This window comes from Camellia sinensis, chromosome 4 (genome assembly GCF_055761805.1).
Source record: "Camellia sinensis isolate YWXY chromosome 4, ASM5576180v1, whole genome shotgun sequence".
NCBI classification, from domain to species: domain Eukaryota; kingdom Viridiplantae; phylum Streptophyta; class Magnoliopsida; order Ericales; family Theaceae; genus Camellia; species Camellia sinensis.
The window spans coordinates 50,276,756-50,294,883 of record NC_138964.1 but is presented as its reverse complement, the minus strand read 5'-3'; the positions used below and the strand labels follow the sequence as shown (position 1 = coordinate 50,294,883).

At 37.5% G+C, this 18,128-nt stretch overlaps 1 long non-coding RNA gene across 1 annotated transcript; it reads left to right on the top strand.

The window, feature by feature from the left end:
- Positions 1-252: 252 nt before the first annotated feature.
- On the top strand, positions 253-16,109 carry LOC145824625 (uncharacterized). Its single transcript, XR_014366456.1, has 3 exons — positions 253-590; positions 15,681-15,787; positions 15,913-16,109. It is a non-coding gene; the product is annotated as an uncharacterized LOC145824625 (long non-coding RNA).
- The last annotated feature ends 2,019 nt before the right edge of the window (positions 16,110-18,128 follow it).

Sequence of the window (18,128 nt, the reverse complement as noted above, 5' to 3'; positions counted from 1 at the left end):
CTTTTGTTGTAACCAAGTGCTAACTTGGAAAGCTGTAACTCTTTTGTTGTAACCAAGTGTTAACTTGGAAAGCTGTAAGCCCGTAGGGCATTTGCTTTTGTTGTTAACATGTAATACTTTTGTAAGAAACTACTCTGATGAATAGAAGAATGTTTATCTTTATTACCAATTCATGTCTATATTGATGGGTTTAATATGGGTTTAATGTTATTATTTTGAGGGCGTTACATTCTCTCTCTCTCTCTCTCTCTCTCTCTCTCTCTCCATTAGTCTCTTCCCTCTCTCCGCTATCCTAATCGTCATCTTCTCTCTTCCGGAGATGGGAGATTCACAGATTCAGAGATGAGAGCCACTGTATGTATAGATATGCATTTGTGTGTATTATATACATAATTTTATTCACAGATTCGGAGGAAGAGGAGAGCCCTAGCCTCCAAGATATACTCTGGATTGAGAGCTCAGGGCAATTACAACCTACCCAAGCAGTGTGACAACAACGAGGTCTTGAAAGCTCTCTGCTCCGAAGCTGGTTGGACAGTCGAACCCGATGGCAATTACAGCCTACCCGATGGCACTGTGACAACAACGAGGTCTCTCTCTCTCTCTCTCCCTACATGTCTTTCTTCAATTTTTTCTGCTTGGTTATATAGATCTATAGTTCTTGACAGCGGGTTTTTCATATCTAGATCATAATTGTTGTTCTTTATCATCATCTATTGTTTGGAGGTTGTTAATTCTGGGAATTAATGAGTGCCATGCTGATATTCTTTTGGGGTTTTGTTGTTTTTTAGCTGGGTAGAAGAATGTTTAAATGCTCTGTCATCATCTTCTTCTCTCTTCGATTTTGTTTTTATTCTTCCGAAATTTTTGCCATCAATTGGAACTAGCTCAGCTTAATTAGCAGTTTGTGATCTTTGGGTGTTTTTTTCAAACTTTTCATTGTGTTGTTTTCTAAAACATGAAAGATGAAAGCTGAAAGCAAAAACGGAACTAAACAGCTTGAAGCACCAATGTTTTTCATTTTACTTTGTGATTGCTTATCATCTTCATGTGTTTTGATCATACAAAAATAAAGTCACAAATTTTGAGGTCTGATTGATATAGGGTGGGAGGGATGATCATGTCTTATTATGATCAACTTGTGCAGCTCAATCAATTGCATTTTCAGCTTAATAAGGAAGCTCAGTTTTTTTTCCTTGATGGGACTTCTGTCCGTTTGTCAAATTATAAACCATTGGATTGAACTTAATCAAATTATGAAAAAGGCTCACGTCCGTCCTCTGTTAAATTGTTAATATGTGCATCCTTTTAAGATGTGCATCCTATATCATAGTGTAAAATTATTTTTCTCTTTTCCTTGCTAAAAGACACAACTAAACAGTGCTTCATCATCACTACCCTACAATAAAAGATAAAATCATGGCTTTGCATCATCATTACTACCCATCATAGATTAAAGACAAGATTTGAGAAGAGTGGAAGTAGGGGGGGGGGGGAAGGGTGAGTCACAAAATGCCAAGTTCAGATTCATTTTTGAGGCAGTTAAGTGGAAGAGAGGGTTAGAAATCAACATCCAAGAGGTGGGGTACTGGTGGTGGTTTGAAGCAAATGGAAGGGCTGAACATGTATTATGGGAATGGTGGTGGAGGTGATCAGAATGGTGGTGGTGGTGGTATGATGATGAGGAAGAGAGTGATGGTGGTGGTGGATCAGAGCTCACATTCAAAGCATGCAATGATGTGGGCACTCACACATGTCACCAACAAGGGTGATCTCCTCACCAATGCTTTTACTTCCACCTATATAAAAATTAAAAAAAAAAATCATACCACCAGTGGTATGCATATACATACATACATATATACATATATTTGTATATACATACATACATACATACATACATACATATATTTGTTCACTTTCAAGCTTATAATCTTCAAGTAGATATATTCATGTTTGTTCACTTTCAAGCTCATAATCAAATGGATCTATCTATACATGCTTTTATATACATATGCATATATTGGTGGTTACTGGGATCAACATAAACCACACTTAGAGAAATGGCTCAAATGGGTCTTTTCTTTTCTTTTGATTTGATAGATCTAAATCTAATTTGCTTACAGGGAGACAAAGAGGGTGAGGTCTTCTCATATTTTTTATTTTTTTGATTCCTAGATCCTATTCTTTCTACTTTTGTTTAAACTTTTTCAGTGCTCTGTGAGGGAGTGAAATCAGAAATTTTTCTTTATTTATTTGAGTCTTGCTTTTTTGCCGCTCTTTTTTTTTTCACTGGTAAAAGAGAGAAACATGTATCCTCTGTTTTCATTGTCATCTTTTTCAGTATTTTCTTTTCCAGAGGACGGACGTGAGCCTTTTTCTCCTTTTATATTGTTTCCCAGTTTGTTGTCATATCTATAGATATCATTTTCATTTGATTTTTTGTATGTTGAATTTGATTTTATTTTATGGGGGTGTTTAATTTGATTGATAGCAACAAAAAAGATTTAATTTTATTTTTTTATTTTTATTTTTATATAGGTGGAAGTAGAAGCATTGGTGATACGAAGTCCAAACTTGAACTTGGGCTTTTTGTACAAGAAAAGCAATTGTCAAAATTGACCTGACCAACTTTGGTCAATTTGATAAAGATAAAGTCATTTTCATTCATTTTTTATTTTTCCAATTTCATTGATTAGAAGTACCATATGTATATACTTTTATGGCATTCGAAGAATATTCAATAATTTTTCAAGTATGATTTAATTATTATTTAATGTTACAAGTCTATTGGACGAATTAATTTTTTTGTACAAATTTCTTTTCCTTTTCCTTATTGTGATTTAAAATTTCTTTTTCAATTGTCAGTGCTGAATTTATCTGTGATTAGAATTAGTAATAAACTTATTTTTTCCCTACAAATTTGGATACTTTGTTTTTTGTCATCCCACCATCCCCACCATCACTGTCTGTCAAATCAAATGGGGGTTAAAGGAAGAAATTGGTTTCATGTTAATACCCATTTTTATTTCATATTAGTTAAATGGGTTGAGGATTGTTAACATTAAATGGGTTAATGTGAACATTAAGGTTAACCTGACTGTTAACATTAAGCTGAAAATATTTTTGTTAACATTAAATTGGTTTCATGGTCATATTTTTTATTCATAGTTTCTAATTAATGTTAATTAGAACATTATTTTTGGTATTTATTGAATACTTTTGTATTTACTTAAGCTTTATCTAGAACATTATTTAGTGGTGATTTGCAGAATGATGATGAATTGTGGTACACAGCAGATGTGAGCATTGGTTTTGTTTTGGGATAATGTTCTTATACTGTAACGCCCTCAAAATAAACCCATTATATATATCATTGACATGCATTATTTAATGAAAACATTTTATTAATTCATTCATCAGAGTATTACTAAGTAAAAGCATTACATGTAACATCAGACAAATTGCCCAACAGGCTTACATCTTTCCAAGCCAACACTTGGACACAAAAATATGAGTTCTAACTCATTACAAGGAAAGCCCTAGGCTTGAATGTTTACATGTATTAATAACTAAAAACAATCAACTAAAGATAATCTTCTTGAAAATCCAGAAGCCCAAACCCTCCCAAGCTAAGTCCTTGGAGGTAACTTATCACCTGAACCTGAAAATGATGTTCCCATAAAGGGTGAGCCACAGCCCAGCAGAGATATACTAAACCAAATATAAGCATTGAATAAAGCAATAGCATACAATAATTGGTTAACCAAGATAATCAGTTATATCTCTATATAGTTTCATGACATTAATGTCCAAGATACGTTTTACTTTTCAACATTATCAACATGGCTCAGAACCTGGCCAAACTTACAACAGTGAACCATATATATATATATATATATAAAATTCACATTCTTCCAATACCAACAAACAAATGAGACTCAGGCTCAAATCAAAACACTTCATACTTCCAGTTTGATACACATTTTAGTGCTGTATCAATAAAAACACTTCAATATAGATAAGCACACATAAAAGTGATGCTAATGGAGTCCATCCCCTATCTCCTCCCAAAACAAAATCTGGTTTAGAGGTCCATCCCCTATCTTCCCCTAAACCGTGGAGTACATCCCCTATCTCCTCCCACACAAAACAATGTATGCAAACACATAACATACACAACACACAATCAATACACATAATAACTGTATTAATTCAACAGTCAAGATTGATGACTTAATCAATGATTAGTTTCAGTTATCCCTAATCCACATGCAGTGTCTACAACAAGCACGACTATCCTCCACCGATAGCCCAAAACAGTTATTTCTAGACTTGAAAATAAATATACCAACAATTCAATAGACGAGTGATTTAAATTAATCAACTACGCCATTTAATCAATAAATTCCCCATTTCCATGAATTAAATATGCATATTAATTTATTAATTCAACTAGGGTTTTTCCCAAAATTATCAAAGTAATCCCAACATATCAATATACCAAAAATTAGAACAAAACCTATAAAATGGAGTAGGAAATCCCTACCTTGAAGAAATAACCCCAAAAGAGAAGATGGAGATGAATGCCCAAACTCCAAAGTGCTCCAAACTACCAACAATTCAGATTAAATGGAAGCCCTCGACCCACTCTATCTTTTTAATGAAGGATCTAGGGTAGAAACACCCCCTAAATGGATCAAATCTAAGAGAGAAGGTGAGTAGGGAGAGAGAGAAGTCGAACCTAGGGTTTAGACCCAAAAGGAATAAGAAAAAGACTGATCAAATCCCGCTGCTGCGAATATATACTGGACAAGCTCGCTCGAGCGAAGACTTGGTCGCTCGAGCGACCAGACACAAAGAAAATATGCTCGAGCCAAGGAAGCCTTGCTCGAGCCAACAACTCAAAAGCTCGCTCGAGCGAAAGAAAGCTCGATCAAGCGAAGAACTCAATCCCTCAGGTCTGCAACAAGACACACGCTCGAGCGAAGGAACTATTACTCGAGCGAAGAACGAACCAACTCGCTCGAGCGAATAAAATCTCGCTCGAGCCAAGAATGCAAAGCTACAGGTCCAAACCAGACGCAAACTCTCGCTCGAGCTACCAAACCCTGGCTCGAGCGAATAACCAAAAACAACAGCTCGCTCGAGCTACAAACTCCTCGCTCGAGCGAAGATCTAAAATTCTGGACAGCAACACTTGATTCCTAAACCCAACCAACCTGAAACAAACCTGACCAACACATCCTATAACTCCAAATGAGAAAATAAGGGACAACAACAACCATCATACACTGACAGAATCTACGGAACCTATGTCCGGACACAATAGTCAAATGGGAAAAGACCGGGGTCGCTATAACCTCTCCCCCTTCAAAGAATTTCGTCCCCGAAATTAAGCATAAAAATTTTTTGAAAACAGTTTTTTTTTATATTAGACAGTTCCTTAGTAAACATCTTGACCCAAAACTGGTCATTTCATCTCTTTATCAAGAAGCATCTCACAATATACAAAATAACATGTATTCTAGTCTGTATCATTATTATGCTTTATTTCTTTCAATGTTGACAATTCTCATATCAGATTCAATCACTTGATATATATAACCCATTCAACAATGTAATCCACATATGCAATATCACACTAAACTTCTATAATGAAGCAAGTTTCAAGATACACCCATTTACCAAACATACTCAATGTTTTACAACTTAAGACATATGTAAGACTCTTAAGTTCACCAATATTACAAAATCTAAATACAAGATTACAAATCAATAAACATGTCCGGGTATTTTTCACGAACTTCCAACTCACGTTCCCAAGTGGCTTCCTCCACTCCGTGATGTTTCCACAAAACTTTCACCAAAGGGATGGTCTTGCCTCGCAAAACTTGATCCCGCCTATCCAAGACCCGAACCGGTCTCTCCTCATACGAGACATCCTCGTCAACCACTAAATCAGTCCAATCCAACACATGTGATGGATTCGGCTCATACTTCCGAAGCATACTCACATGAAATACGTCATGTACTCCGGACAACTGCGGCGACAAAGCTAAACGATACGCAGCCTCGCCAATCCTCTCAAGGATTTCAAACGGACCAATGAACCGAGGGGACAACTTCCCGCTCTTCCCAAACCTCATCAAACCCCGTCTAGGTGATATCTTCAGAAAGACATGATCACCCACCTCAAACACCAAAGGTCTCCTCCTACGGTCGGCATAAGATTTCTGACGACTCTGTGCTGTAACAAGCCTCTTACGGATAAGTTCAACTTTCTCCGTCGTTTCCCTCACCAACTCCGGACCCAACAGAGGTGCATCACCCACCTCGGCCCAACAAACAGGAGATCTACACGGTCGGCCATACAAGGCCTCAAATGGTGCCATACCGATACTAGACTGGAAACTGTTGTTGTAGGCAAACTCCACCAACGGCAAGTGCCTCTCCCATGACCCACTAAAGTCTAGAACACAACCCCGAAGCATATCCTCAAGGATCTGAATAGTACGTTCGGACTGCCCGTCAGTCTGAGGATGATAAGCCGTGCTAAAGGTCAACTTAGTGCCTAAGGCACTCTGCAAACTCTGCCACAACCTGGCAGTAAAACGAGGATCTCTATCTGAAACAATCGTCACTGGAACCCCGTGTAACCTCACTATGTCCCGAATATATAAATCGGCCAGGTGTTCGACTGAATCTCTAACACGCATAGGAATAAAGTGCGCCGACTTAGTCAACCGGTCTACAACCACCCAAATCGCATCACTACCCCGTTGAGTCTTCGGAAGACCCACAACGAAGTCCATAGTGACGTGTTCCCACTTCCATTCGGCAATAGGCAAGGGTTGCAACAAACCTGCTGGCCTCTGATGTTCGGCCTTCACTTGCTGACAAGTAAGGCACTTAGATACAAAAGTTGCCACATCTCTCTTCATACCCCGCCACCAAAACTGGCGACCCAAATCCCGATACATCTTAGTGCCTCCCGGATGCACCGCAAGGCGTGAATGATGAAACTCTCGGAGTACCTCCTCTCGGCAAGACTCCGGCACAAACAGACGGTTTCGGTATCTCACACTCAGGTCGGGATACACCGCCAAACCCTTCTCAACCTTCCCACCGGAAATCTTCTCACGAAGCGATTCTACCTCCAGATCACCCCTCTGAGCCTCTAACACTCGTGTCATAAGTGTAGGCTGTGCAACAACAGAAAACAAGGCCGCAGCCTCAACGGATTCGCCCATAAATAAATCAAACTCCCCAAGTGCACCCAACATCTCCCACTCTCGGATGGCTATACTAGCTATGTCACCAACAGGTTTCCTGCTAAGGGCATCGGCCACCACATTGGCCTTTCCCGGATGATAATGCAACTCAAAGTCATAATCCTCTATGAATTCCATCCACCTCCTCTGCCTCAAGTTCAAGTCTTTCTGTGTAAACAAATATTTCAGACTCTTATGATCCGAGAATACCTCGAATCTCTCACCATAAAGATAATGCCTCCAAATCTTCAACTCAAAAATCACAGCTGCTAACTCTAGATCATGCGTAGGGTAATTCTGCTCGTGAACTTTCAACTGACGTGAGCCATAGGCAACTACTTTCCCTTCTTGCATCAACACACAACCCAGACCCTCTCGTGAGGCGTCACAATAGACTGCATAACCCAACCCTCTCTCCGGAATAATCAATACTGGAGCGGTGGTCAGTCTAACTTTCAACTCCTGAAACGACTTTTCACAAGTCTCACTCCATACAAATTTGACTCCCTTCCGAGTCAATCTAGTCAAAGGCGAAGCTAATCTGGAGAAATCTTTCACAAACCAACGGTAATACCCAGCTAATCCCAGAAAACTGCGGATCTCAAATACACTCTTAGGCTGTGCCCAATCCTACACTGCCTCTACCTTGGATGTATCAACAGACACTCCTTCCCCGGATACCACGTGGCCTAAGAATTTGACTTCCCTCAGCCAGAACTCACACTTCCCAAACTTGGCATACAGCCTATGGGCTCTAAGTAACTCAAGCACCACCCTCAAGTGTGCCTCATGCTCCTCCTCAAAAGGCGAATAGATAAGGATGTCGTCCACAAAAACAACTACAAACCGATCCAAGAATTCCCGGAAGATCCGGTTCATCAAGTCCATAAAGACTGCCGGTGCATTGGTGAGCCCGAATGGCATCACCAGAAACTCATAATGGCCATACCGCGTACGGAATGCCGTCTTCGGAATATCCTCTTCCCTGACCCTCAACTGGTGGTAACCCGATCTCAAGTCTATCTTAGAGAAACAATGGGAACCCTTCAACTGGTCAAACAGGTCATCTATACGAGGCATAGGGTACTTATTCTTGACCGTGGCCCGATTCAACTTCCGGTAATCTATACAAAGTCTCAAAGCACCACCTTTCTTTTTAACAAAGAGGGCCGGTGCCCCCCACGGCGAAACACTAGGACGTATAAAACCCTTATCTAGCAACTCCTGGAGCTGAATCTTCAACTCAACTAACTCGGCTGGGGCAAAACGATAAGGTGACATAGAAATCGGCGCCGTGCCGGGCACTAGGTCAATAGAGAATTCAATCTCTCGGTGCGGTGGCAAACCAACAAGATCCTCGGGAAAGACGTCCGTGTACTCACAAACCACCCTTGGCAACACAATCTGAGTCTCATCATCCTCACTAATCAAAAGGTTAGCAAGTAGACCACTAAGCTCACTCCGTCCTCGTGGAATGTATCCCGGTGGCAACACATTACCAACCCGGTCCCCCAGAAAATTAAAATACTCTCCGCTCACGGTACAACAAGTGACCCTCTGGCGGTAGCAATCAATAACTGCCCGGTATGACGATAACCAGTCCATACCCAAAATAACATCGAAACCCCTCATAGGCATAACTACAAAGGAAAATGGGATTCTATGATAATCAACCTCTATATCACAACCCCTAACACCTTGTTTCAAAATCAATTCACCCGCAAGAGGTGACACTACACAAATAGGAGATGCTAGCTGTGCTAACTCCAACTCCAAAACAGATGCAAATGCGGCAGACACAAAGGAATGAGATGCACCCGTATCAATCAAAACATTAGCAACCGAGTTGCAAAACAAGAAGGTACCTCTCACAACTGATGGAGCCGGCACAAGATCCTGCGCGGTAACAGCATACACGCGTCCAGACGACCTCTGATCAACCTGCTCGACCCTAGGTGCATAAGATTGCTGCACTGACTGGGACGACGAAGCCCCCTGATTGGCCCTCGAGGCCTGACCTGACTGAGCTGGCTGCTGTCCCTGAATCGGCCTCAAACCAGATGCACCAGGTGTGCCACCCAACTGCGGGCAATACCTCTTCATATGCCCTGGCTGACCACACTGATAACACGAGAGTGGCTGGCCTCTACTCTGACTCTGGCTCTGAGATCGAGCCGAAGAAGATGCTGCTCTCTGAACTCCTCCTCTCTGAGGACAAACTGGAGACTTGTGGCCCAGCTGGCCACACTTGAAGCAGGTAATGTCTCCCTGACTGCCTTTCCCCGAACTAGCACTCGGCACAGGAAAAGTCGATCTAGAAAAACTACCCTGAGACTGCTGAGGATTAAAACCCTTCTGTCTCCTACCATCACTCTGACTATCCTGACTCCTCTTGGAGCCCTTCTGTCCTTCCTCCTCCTCCTGCATCATGATCTCCATATGGGCTGCAGCATCAACCATACGCCCATAGTCCCGAATCATAGTTCCCCCAACTCTCAGCTTGAGGCCACGCCTCAACTTCTTCTCAAACTCGATACAACGGCGTTCCTCAGACGCCACCAACTCAGGTGCAAACCTGGACAAGCTAGTAAATGCAGCCTCAAACTCGGCCACTGAAGAACTCGACTGCTTAAGCTGGCAGAACTGGTCTCTCAGCTTCTCCCTAACTGCTGGAGATAAAAACTTCTCCTGGAAAGCATTCACAAAAGCCTCCCATGTACCTCCTATACGACCCTTAGTAAACTTCCACCACTGACCCGCATCCCCCTTCAACTGGAAAGATGCCAAGGTCACTTTCAACCCCTCGTCTTCGATGCCAAGCATCTCAAACGTCTTCGTTGTCTGTTCGAGCCATTCATCTGCCTTAAGCGGCTCTTTAGGATCACCCACAAATTCATCCGGATTAGACCGGAAGAACTCCCTCTTCAGAAAGGAAGGTCCTGCATCTGTAGCAACATCCCGAGCTTGATTCTCAGCTCTGAGAATGCCTACTGACTCCTTGAATGCCCCTGCTATCTCTCGGGCTAGAGCGCCCATAGCCTGCTGGCCTGCTGGCTCGGCCACGTCGGCCTGGCCAACTCCCTCCTGGACTACCGGAATTTCCTCCGGCACAGGCACCTCCTGCCTACCCGGCCTACCACGCCTACCGCGTCCTCGTCCTCGTCCTGACATCCTAACAAAGGAAACAAAGATATTAGCACATTAATAAATGTGCCGAAGCTAAACACTCGCGTCCTAATGCAATGGACAACAATAATTCATTCCACGTAAGCACATAATCACATAAGCACCTACGAATTTCATTCCCGGATAATGATAGTCCCAATGCGTTACTATAGTTCCGGTTGGAAGCAGCAGTGATCAAGTGCCTTTCCAACAAGACTACAAGAAACTCAAGGGTCCAATCAACATCCTAGAAACTACATTCCATACCCATATAATCACATAAACATATAACTTTACACTAAGTCTCTATCAAACGAGACGAACCCAATGTGATACTAATCACTTCCCACGTACCCAAAGTATTCAAACCCGGTACGCTCTGATACCAAGTTGTAACGCCCTCAAAATAAACCCATTATATATATCATTGACATGCATTATTTAATGAAAACATTTTATTAATTCATTCATCAGAGTATTACTAAGTAAAAGCATTACATGTAACATCAGACAAATTGCCCAACAGGCTTACATCTTTCCAAGCCAACACTTGGACACAAAAATATGAGTTCTAACTCATTACAAGGAAAGCCCTAGGCTTGAATGTTTACATGTATTAATAACTAAAAACAATCAACTAAAGATAATCTTCTTGAAAATCCAGAAGCCCAAACCCTCCCAAGCTAAGTCCTTGGAGGTAACTTATCACCTGAACCTGAAAATGATGTTCCCATAAAGGGTGAGCCACAGCCCAGCAGAGATATACTAAACCAAATATAAGCATTGAATAAAGCAATAGCATACAATAATTGGTTAACCAAGATAATCAGTTATATCTCTATATAGTTTCATGACATTAATGTCCAAGATACGTTTTACTTTTCAACATTATCAACATGGCTCAGAACCTGGCCAAACTTACAACAGTGAACCATATATATATATATATATATAATTCACATTCTTCCAATACCAACAAACAAATGAGACTCAGGCTCAAATCAAAACACTTCATACTTCCAGTTTGATACACATTTTAGTGCTGTATCAATAAAAACACTTCAATATAGATAAGCACACATAAAAGTGATGCTAATGGAGTCCATCCCCTATCTCCTCCCAAAACAAAATCTGGTTTAGAGGTCCATCCCCTATCTTCCCCTAAACCGTGGAGTACATCCCCTATCTCCTCCCACACAAAACAATGTATGCAAACACATAACATACACAACACACAATCAATACACATAATAACTGTATTAATTCAACAGTCAAGATTGATGACTTAATCAATGATTAGTTTCAGTTATCCCTAATCCACATGCAGTGTCTACAACAAGCACGACTATCCTCCACCGATAGCCCAAAACAGTTATTTCTAGACTTGAAAATAAATATACCAACAATTCAATAGACGAGTGATTTAAATTAATCAACTACGCCATTTAATCAATAAATTCCCCATTTCCATGAATTAAATATGCATATTAATTTATTAATTCAACTAGGGTTTTTCCCAAAATTATCAAAGTAATCCCAACATATCAATATACCAAAACTTAGAACAAAACCTATAAAATGGAGTAGGAAATCCCTACCTTGAAGAAATAACCCCAAAAGAGAAGATGGAGATGAATGCCCAAACTCCAAAGTGCTCCAAACTACCAACAATTCAGATTAAATGGAAGCCCTCGACCCACTCTATCTTTTTAATGAAGGATCTAGGGTAGAAACACCCCCTAAATGGATCAAATCTAAGAGAGAAGGTGAGTAGGGAGAGAGAGAAGTCGAACCTAGGGTTTAGACCCAAAAGGAATAAGAAAAAGACTGATCAAATCCCGCTGCTGCGAATATATACTGGACAAGCTCGCTCGAGCGAAGACTTGGTCGCTCGAGCGACCAGACACAAAGAAAATACGCTCGAGCCAAGGAAGCCTTGCTCGAGCCAACAACTCAAAAGCTCGCTCGAGCGAAAGAAAGCTCGATCAAGCGAAGAACTCAATCCCTCAGGTCTGCAACAAGACACACGCTCGAGCGAAGGAACTATTACTCGAGCGAAGAACGAACCAACTCGCTCGAGCGAATAAAATCTCGCTCGAGCCAAGAATGCAAAGCTACAGGTCCAAACCAGACGCAAACTCTCGCTCGAGCTACCAAACCCTGGCTCGAGCGAATAACCAAAAACAACAGCTCGCTCGAGCTACAAACTCCTCGCTCGAGCGAAGATCTAAAATTCTGGACAGCAACACTTGATTCCTAAACCCAACCAACCTGAAACAAACCTGACCAACACATCCTATAACTCCAAATGAGAAAATAAGGGACAACAACAACCATCATACACTGACAGAATCTACGGAACCTATGTCCGGACACAATAGTCAAATGGGAAAAGACCGGGGTCGCTATATATACTATTTTTTTATTATTATTATTTTGAGAAGTGCTCTCCCAGATTTTGGATTTGGTGCTCTTTCATTTCTAAAAGATATATTTTGTTTATGGTGATTCTTTTGAATATATTTATATATTTTTTGTTATTTTTTGGTATATATCTAAGAATGTTTCAGTTGCAGTAACAGTGCTTCAAAGTTGAAAATCACTTCTAGATTAATTGCTTTATTTACATTTTATGGTAATTTGTATATGAAGCATTGTGTTTGTGGTCCTATATATCTAAATCAATTCTTTAAATTTGCTTAATAGGTTCACATTAGAGAGCTTGAGGAAGAAGTGAAACTTCTTAACAACCTTTCGCATCTGAACATTGGTAAGTATCTGATTTGCATTTTTACTAAAGCATTTTAACGTTTGCTTTTGTTGGTCATCCCTTAGAAAACAATTCAAATATCTTTTTGTGCCTATCCATAAATTCTTCAAAAGGTAAGGTATAACTTCCAGTTTTTTGTTGTAATAATAACATTCTAATGATTGTTCAAATATAAGTGATGATCCTCGCCACCATACATAGAACTTTAAATCCAAATGAAATTCTAATTTTTCAAGGCAATTAAAATCCATTGGGGTTTCCGTTTTATAATTTGTTGTGGTATTGCTTTGTTTTCACTTAAAATCCATTGGCTTTGGTCTGGTTTCCTTTGCTCATATAGAGTTCTGAGCCATTATATTGGTTTTCATTTTTCTGGATAATTAATTATTTTCTTTTATCCACCAATGTCGATAGCTATTGTGGGCAATTTAGAAGTTGATTTCAATAATTTTCCATGATTCTTTGATTTTGAAGCCCAACACATGCTCTACATAGTGGATTTGTGGTGATTCTCTCTCTCTCTCTCTCTCTCAAGATTTATATTTAATGAGTTCAATAACTTTTTCGTGGTGAGCACCAAACTTAGATTTTGAGATATATTTTTCATGTGAATGGGTTGTTATTTCGTGCTTTTATTGGCATATTAGTACGAGATTTTGGGGTTTTTACTATTTTGTTATTGCATTATTGTACAAAGAGGTTTTCATTTGAACCTTTCTCACCTTTATTTCCCCCTCAATATTTAATGTACATTTGTAATCTCATCATATACCACCAGTTGAGTCCACGTGTGGAATGATTCATAATGGAATGATTTCCACTCACTCCCACCCCCTATCTTAGTTATATCTAAATACAATTTTGGTTTTTTTAATTGGTGCAAATCTATTCAATTTTCATGGAATTCGAAACTTTACCAATGGAAGCAATTTCAAGTTGAGGCATGAGTTATGATATAAAAGGTAAATTCATGACTTAATTTGTTTTATACTTACAAAAGTTGAGTTGGAATTTTTATTTACTAAGATTTCAAATTCATGACTAATGATTAATTTCAAGTTTTTATTTACTTATAGAAGTTGTGTTAATGATTAATATTTGAATTTTTTTTCCAATTAATTGGTTTTGAATTTCATAACTTAATTATTTAGATTTGTAATATCATCAAGTTTAATTTTTGATTAATCTCATTAACAAAAGTATTCTTATTTACATAGAATCCTCTAATTGGTTGTTTAGAATTTCATCATTATTAGTTGGTTTAACAGAGAAGCCTTCTATTTGATTTCCAAATTCTATTTTTTTCATAGTGTAATGATTTAACTATGTTCATTGTGGAATCTAATCTCTATTTGTTCTTGGTATTATTGATTGGTTGGTTATTGATATTGACATAAAACAGTCTATTTTTAGCTTAAATTTTATATTATTAGTTTGGCATCTGCATGTGTGTGGTTTTGATTGATTGCTTGAAATAGATGGTTTGATTCTTGATCAAAAGAAAACATAGTGCAATAGCTCATATCTTTGTTAGATTGATTCAATTTAGTTAAATTAATAGTATTGGGTAATAGTAAAATAAATATATACTGTCTTTTGGGTATAAATAGGACAGTTTCATGATTTCATTGTAAATTTTATCATTTTTACTTGAATAATCAAATGAAATTGGGAAGTTTAAACTAAAAAGTTTTGTGGATGGGGCTGTTTTGTTGGGTATTGCTCATTTGGGACATTTAATTTTATTTTTGCATGTAACCTTTGTTATTAAGTGATTTTGAATAGAGCTTCAATAGAGTTGTTAATAGTTGTTGATTCACTTCCTCCCTCTCTCAACTAAATCTCAATTTGCTTCTTAATTTTTAATTTTTATACTGGTTTGGTTTTGGATTCAATTTGTGTGGAATTCAAAATATAAAATTTTTATTTTTTTAAGTTGAATTGAAGGTGTGAGATGTTGTGGTCATGACTGAAATTTGGTTTTGGAGCACTTGCCACCATTGACTGAATTTCATCATAACTTTTCTAGCATTTCTACTACTTATTTGGTTTCATTTGTGGGTTTTTGATTATACAAGCGTGATTATGCTAATTACATTTTTTTTTTTACTTAAACACAGAATCATATTTGAACTATTATTTTTTCCCAAGTGGATTTGGCATAACTGGTAGTTTTGCCCTCTTTCCTAAATTGTGGAGTTTAAATTTTTATCATTAAGTTGATCGTTAAATTGTAATTTGTGAACTTCATCATTTCTTCTTCCAAAATTTTCTTTGTTAACATCTAGGCGATGACACTGGATGTTCAATTCAAATATCAGTTCAGTTTTTAATTTGTAGTTCATAATGTGCCATTATGGAGTAACAAGAAGATTACAGAAAAATTATGGAGTAACAATCATTTGGGTGCTTTTTGAATGGCTAAGTTCTCTCTCTCTCTCTCTCTCTCTCTCTCTCTCTCATGTACTCAGCCACCGAAATCGAAGTTGGGTTGATGTTTATCAGATTGATACAGAGGAATTAACGCTGTTGACATGCCCAATAGCCACTGCACCCACTTCGTCTTTCCTCTTTGCCGGTATGTAAGCACTGCTTCCTCAAATGGCTCTTCTTAAAATACTACTCTCCACTCTTTAAAATTTTCTCTGATTTTTTTTTTTCCTTTCCCCCTTCTATTGTTCATTTTCATCACTTGAATTACAGGCTGTTAGGTGATGGAATATACAAGTGGGTGACATGGATTGCACAACTGGGAGACAACGCGTATCTAACTTAAAAAGCCTTTTCTTTTTACTGTCATTCCTTCTTTAAATACTATAAATGCACACATATGTATGCGTATAATGTAATGGATAGAATGAATTTATTCAACGTGAATAGATCAAATGGTTTCATTTGAATGATATTTGTTTGTGAGATTTTAATTCTCTTTGAAAGATCAATTGGATTTGCAAATGGATCTTTTGATCTTTTTCAAGCATCATGCATTTATGGTTGTGTGCTATTGGCAATAAGAAATAATCAGATCTAAAATGCATATAGAGATGTTGAATCAAGTTTAAAGTGGGACTACACTTGAGGCTATACATATAGAATGCATGATTATTTATGTTTTGGTTTCAAATTAATTCATGAACTATATGTATTAAGTAAATCTCTCCTGATTTCATATTGTAATTACAAAGTAAAAGGATAAGGGAATTAAAATGATTGTAATTGTCTATATACACTGTGACACGGAGTTTAGCCTTGAATATGAAGAATTATTAATGGATTGAATAGATTATAACTACAATGTGGTGAATTTTTACCAGTATGGAAGTACTATATTAGTTTGTCTTAACTTTTATTTTTCATGGGTCAAAATGTATTAACTTGAATGTGAATTTTTTTTTTTTTTTTTTTTTTTTTTTAAAACTTAGAGAGTGCCGTAGGCACGGGTCATCCACTAGTATATATATATATATATATATATGTATCTATCTATGATATTTTGATTTCAAATCCTAGCAACCAAAGAGTCTCTACACCCCTCTCCATCGCTCTCTCTCTCTCTCTCTCTCTTTCACCGTTTCTCTCACCAACGTAGATCTCACCAACGTAGATCTCACTACCTCACAAACCAATCTTAGTGAATCTTTTTTTCAAATTTACATGCTTGACTCAAATTTATATTATAAAAAATAAATGATTATTTTTCAAATTATGTAAGTTGTTTAATTTTTTAAAACAAATGTGATTTAAACATATACTGATTTTCAATTATCTTGATTTTTTTACATGATTATTCTATTTAGTTCCAAAATGAATCTATTAAACCCAAATGCTCTCTCAAATTGAGTGACCAATTTAAAAGAATCCAAATCCAATTTATAATGGATGTTTTTTTATTTTTTTGTTTTTAGAAAAATAATACATGTTATTAATGACACTTTGTAATCTTGAGCCTAAAACAACGATTCATGCTCTTAAAGGATTGTAGATTGACTAGATTGCTCTACAATGTGGTGGGCATACCACCTACTCCTTCACTATTCTCTCAAAACCCTGGGTCGAACTCAAATTGCCTTTATCATATAGTTTTCACTACTTTTTTGGCTCACTGCTCTATCATTTGCCCCATTATCCAAACTGGAAGTACATATGAAAGAAAATAGGAACTTAGTTTGTCTCAACACTTCCCATCACCAGGCCATTAATTCTCCTATTGCTATTGTCATTATTGCCGTTGCCATTGGCATTGCCAACGCAATTGATTAGCAGCACATTTCTTCATTTCCTAAGCCTAAAACTACTTTCTCCGCTTTGCTTGAGGGTAAATTAGATTGTTAGTTTATGTACTTTGACATATACGTCATTTGGATTTTTATAATTTTAATGGATTTGATTTTAACATCAATTTTACATTTTTTCTCTCAAATTAATATAAATGATTATAATTGTTAGTATTTTTTATGCAATTGCCCTTATGATAATCAAAATTTAGAATATTAATTCAATGAAAGTTTGATATAAATTAAACCATTAATTTCACAACTAGAGCAAAAAACTCGCCAACATTTGCCTATAAAATAAATTAAACTTTTTTTCACTTTTTGTATTTGTTTTTTTTTTTTTACATTAAATTTATTCAATATTTTAGACTAAAAAATTGATTTAACATAGCTTACTCCAATAGTGAGAATAAAAAAATTTATTAAAAAATACTTAAGGAGTATTTACCAAAAATGGATTTAACATAGTTACGGTACATTTATACATATACAATACATATACATTATATATATACAAAATATACAATGAAATTAATAATAATTAGATTAAAATACTCATTTCCTCTTAGTTTTAATTACAAATATATATATATATATATATATGAAAAAAAAAACAAAAAAATAAAAAAAGATAAAATGGGGCCC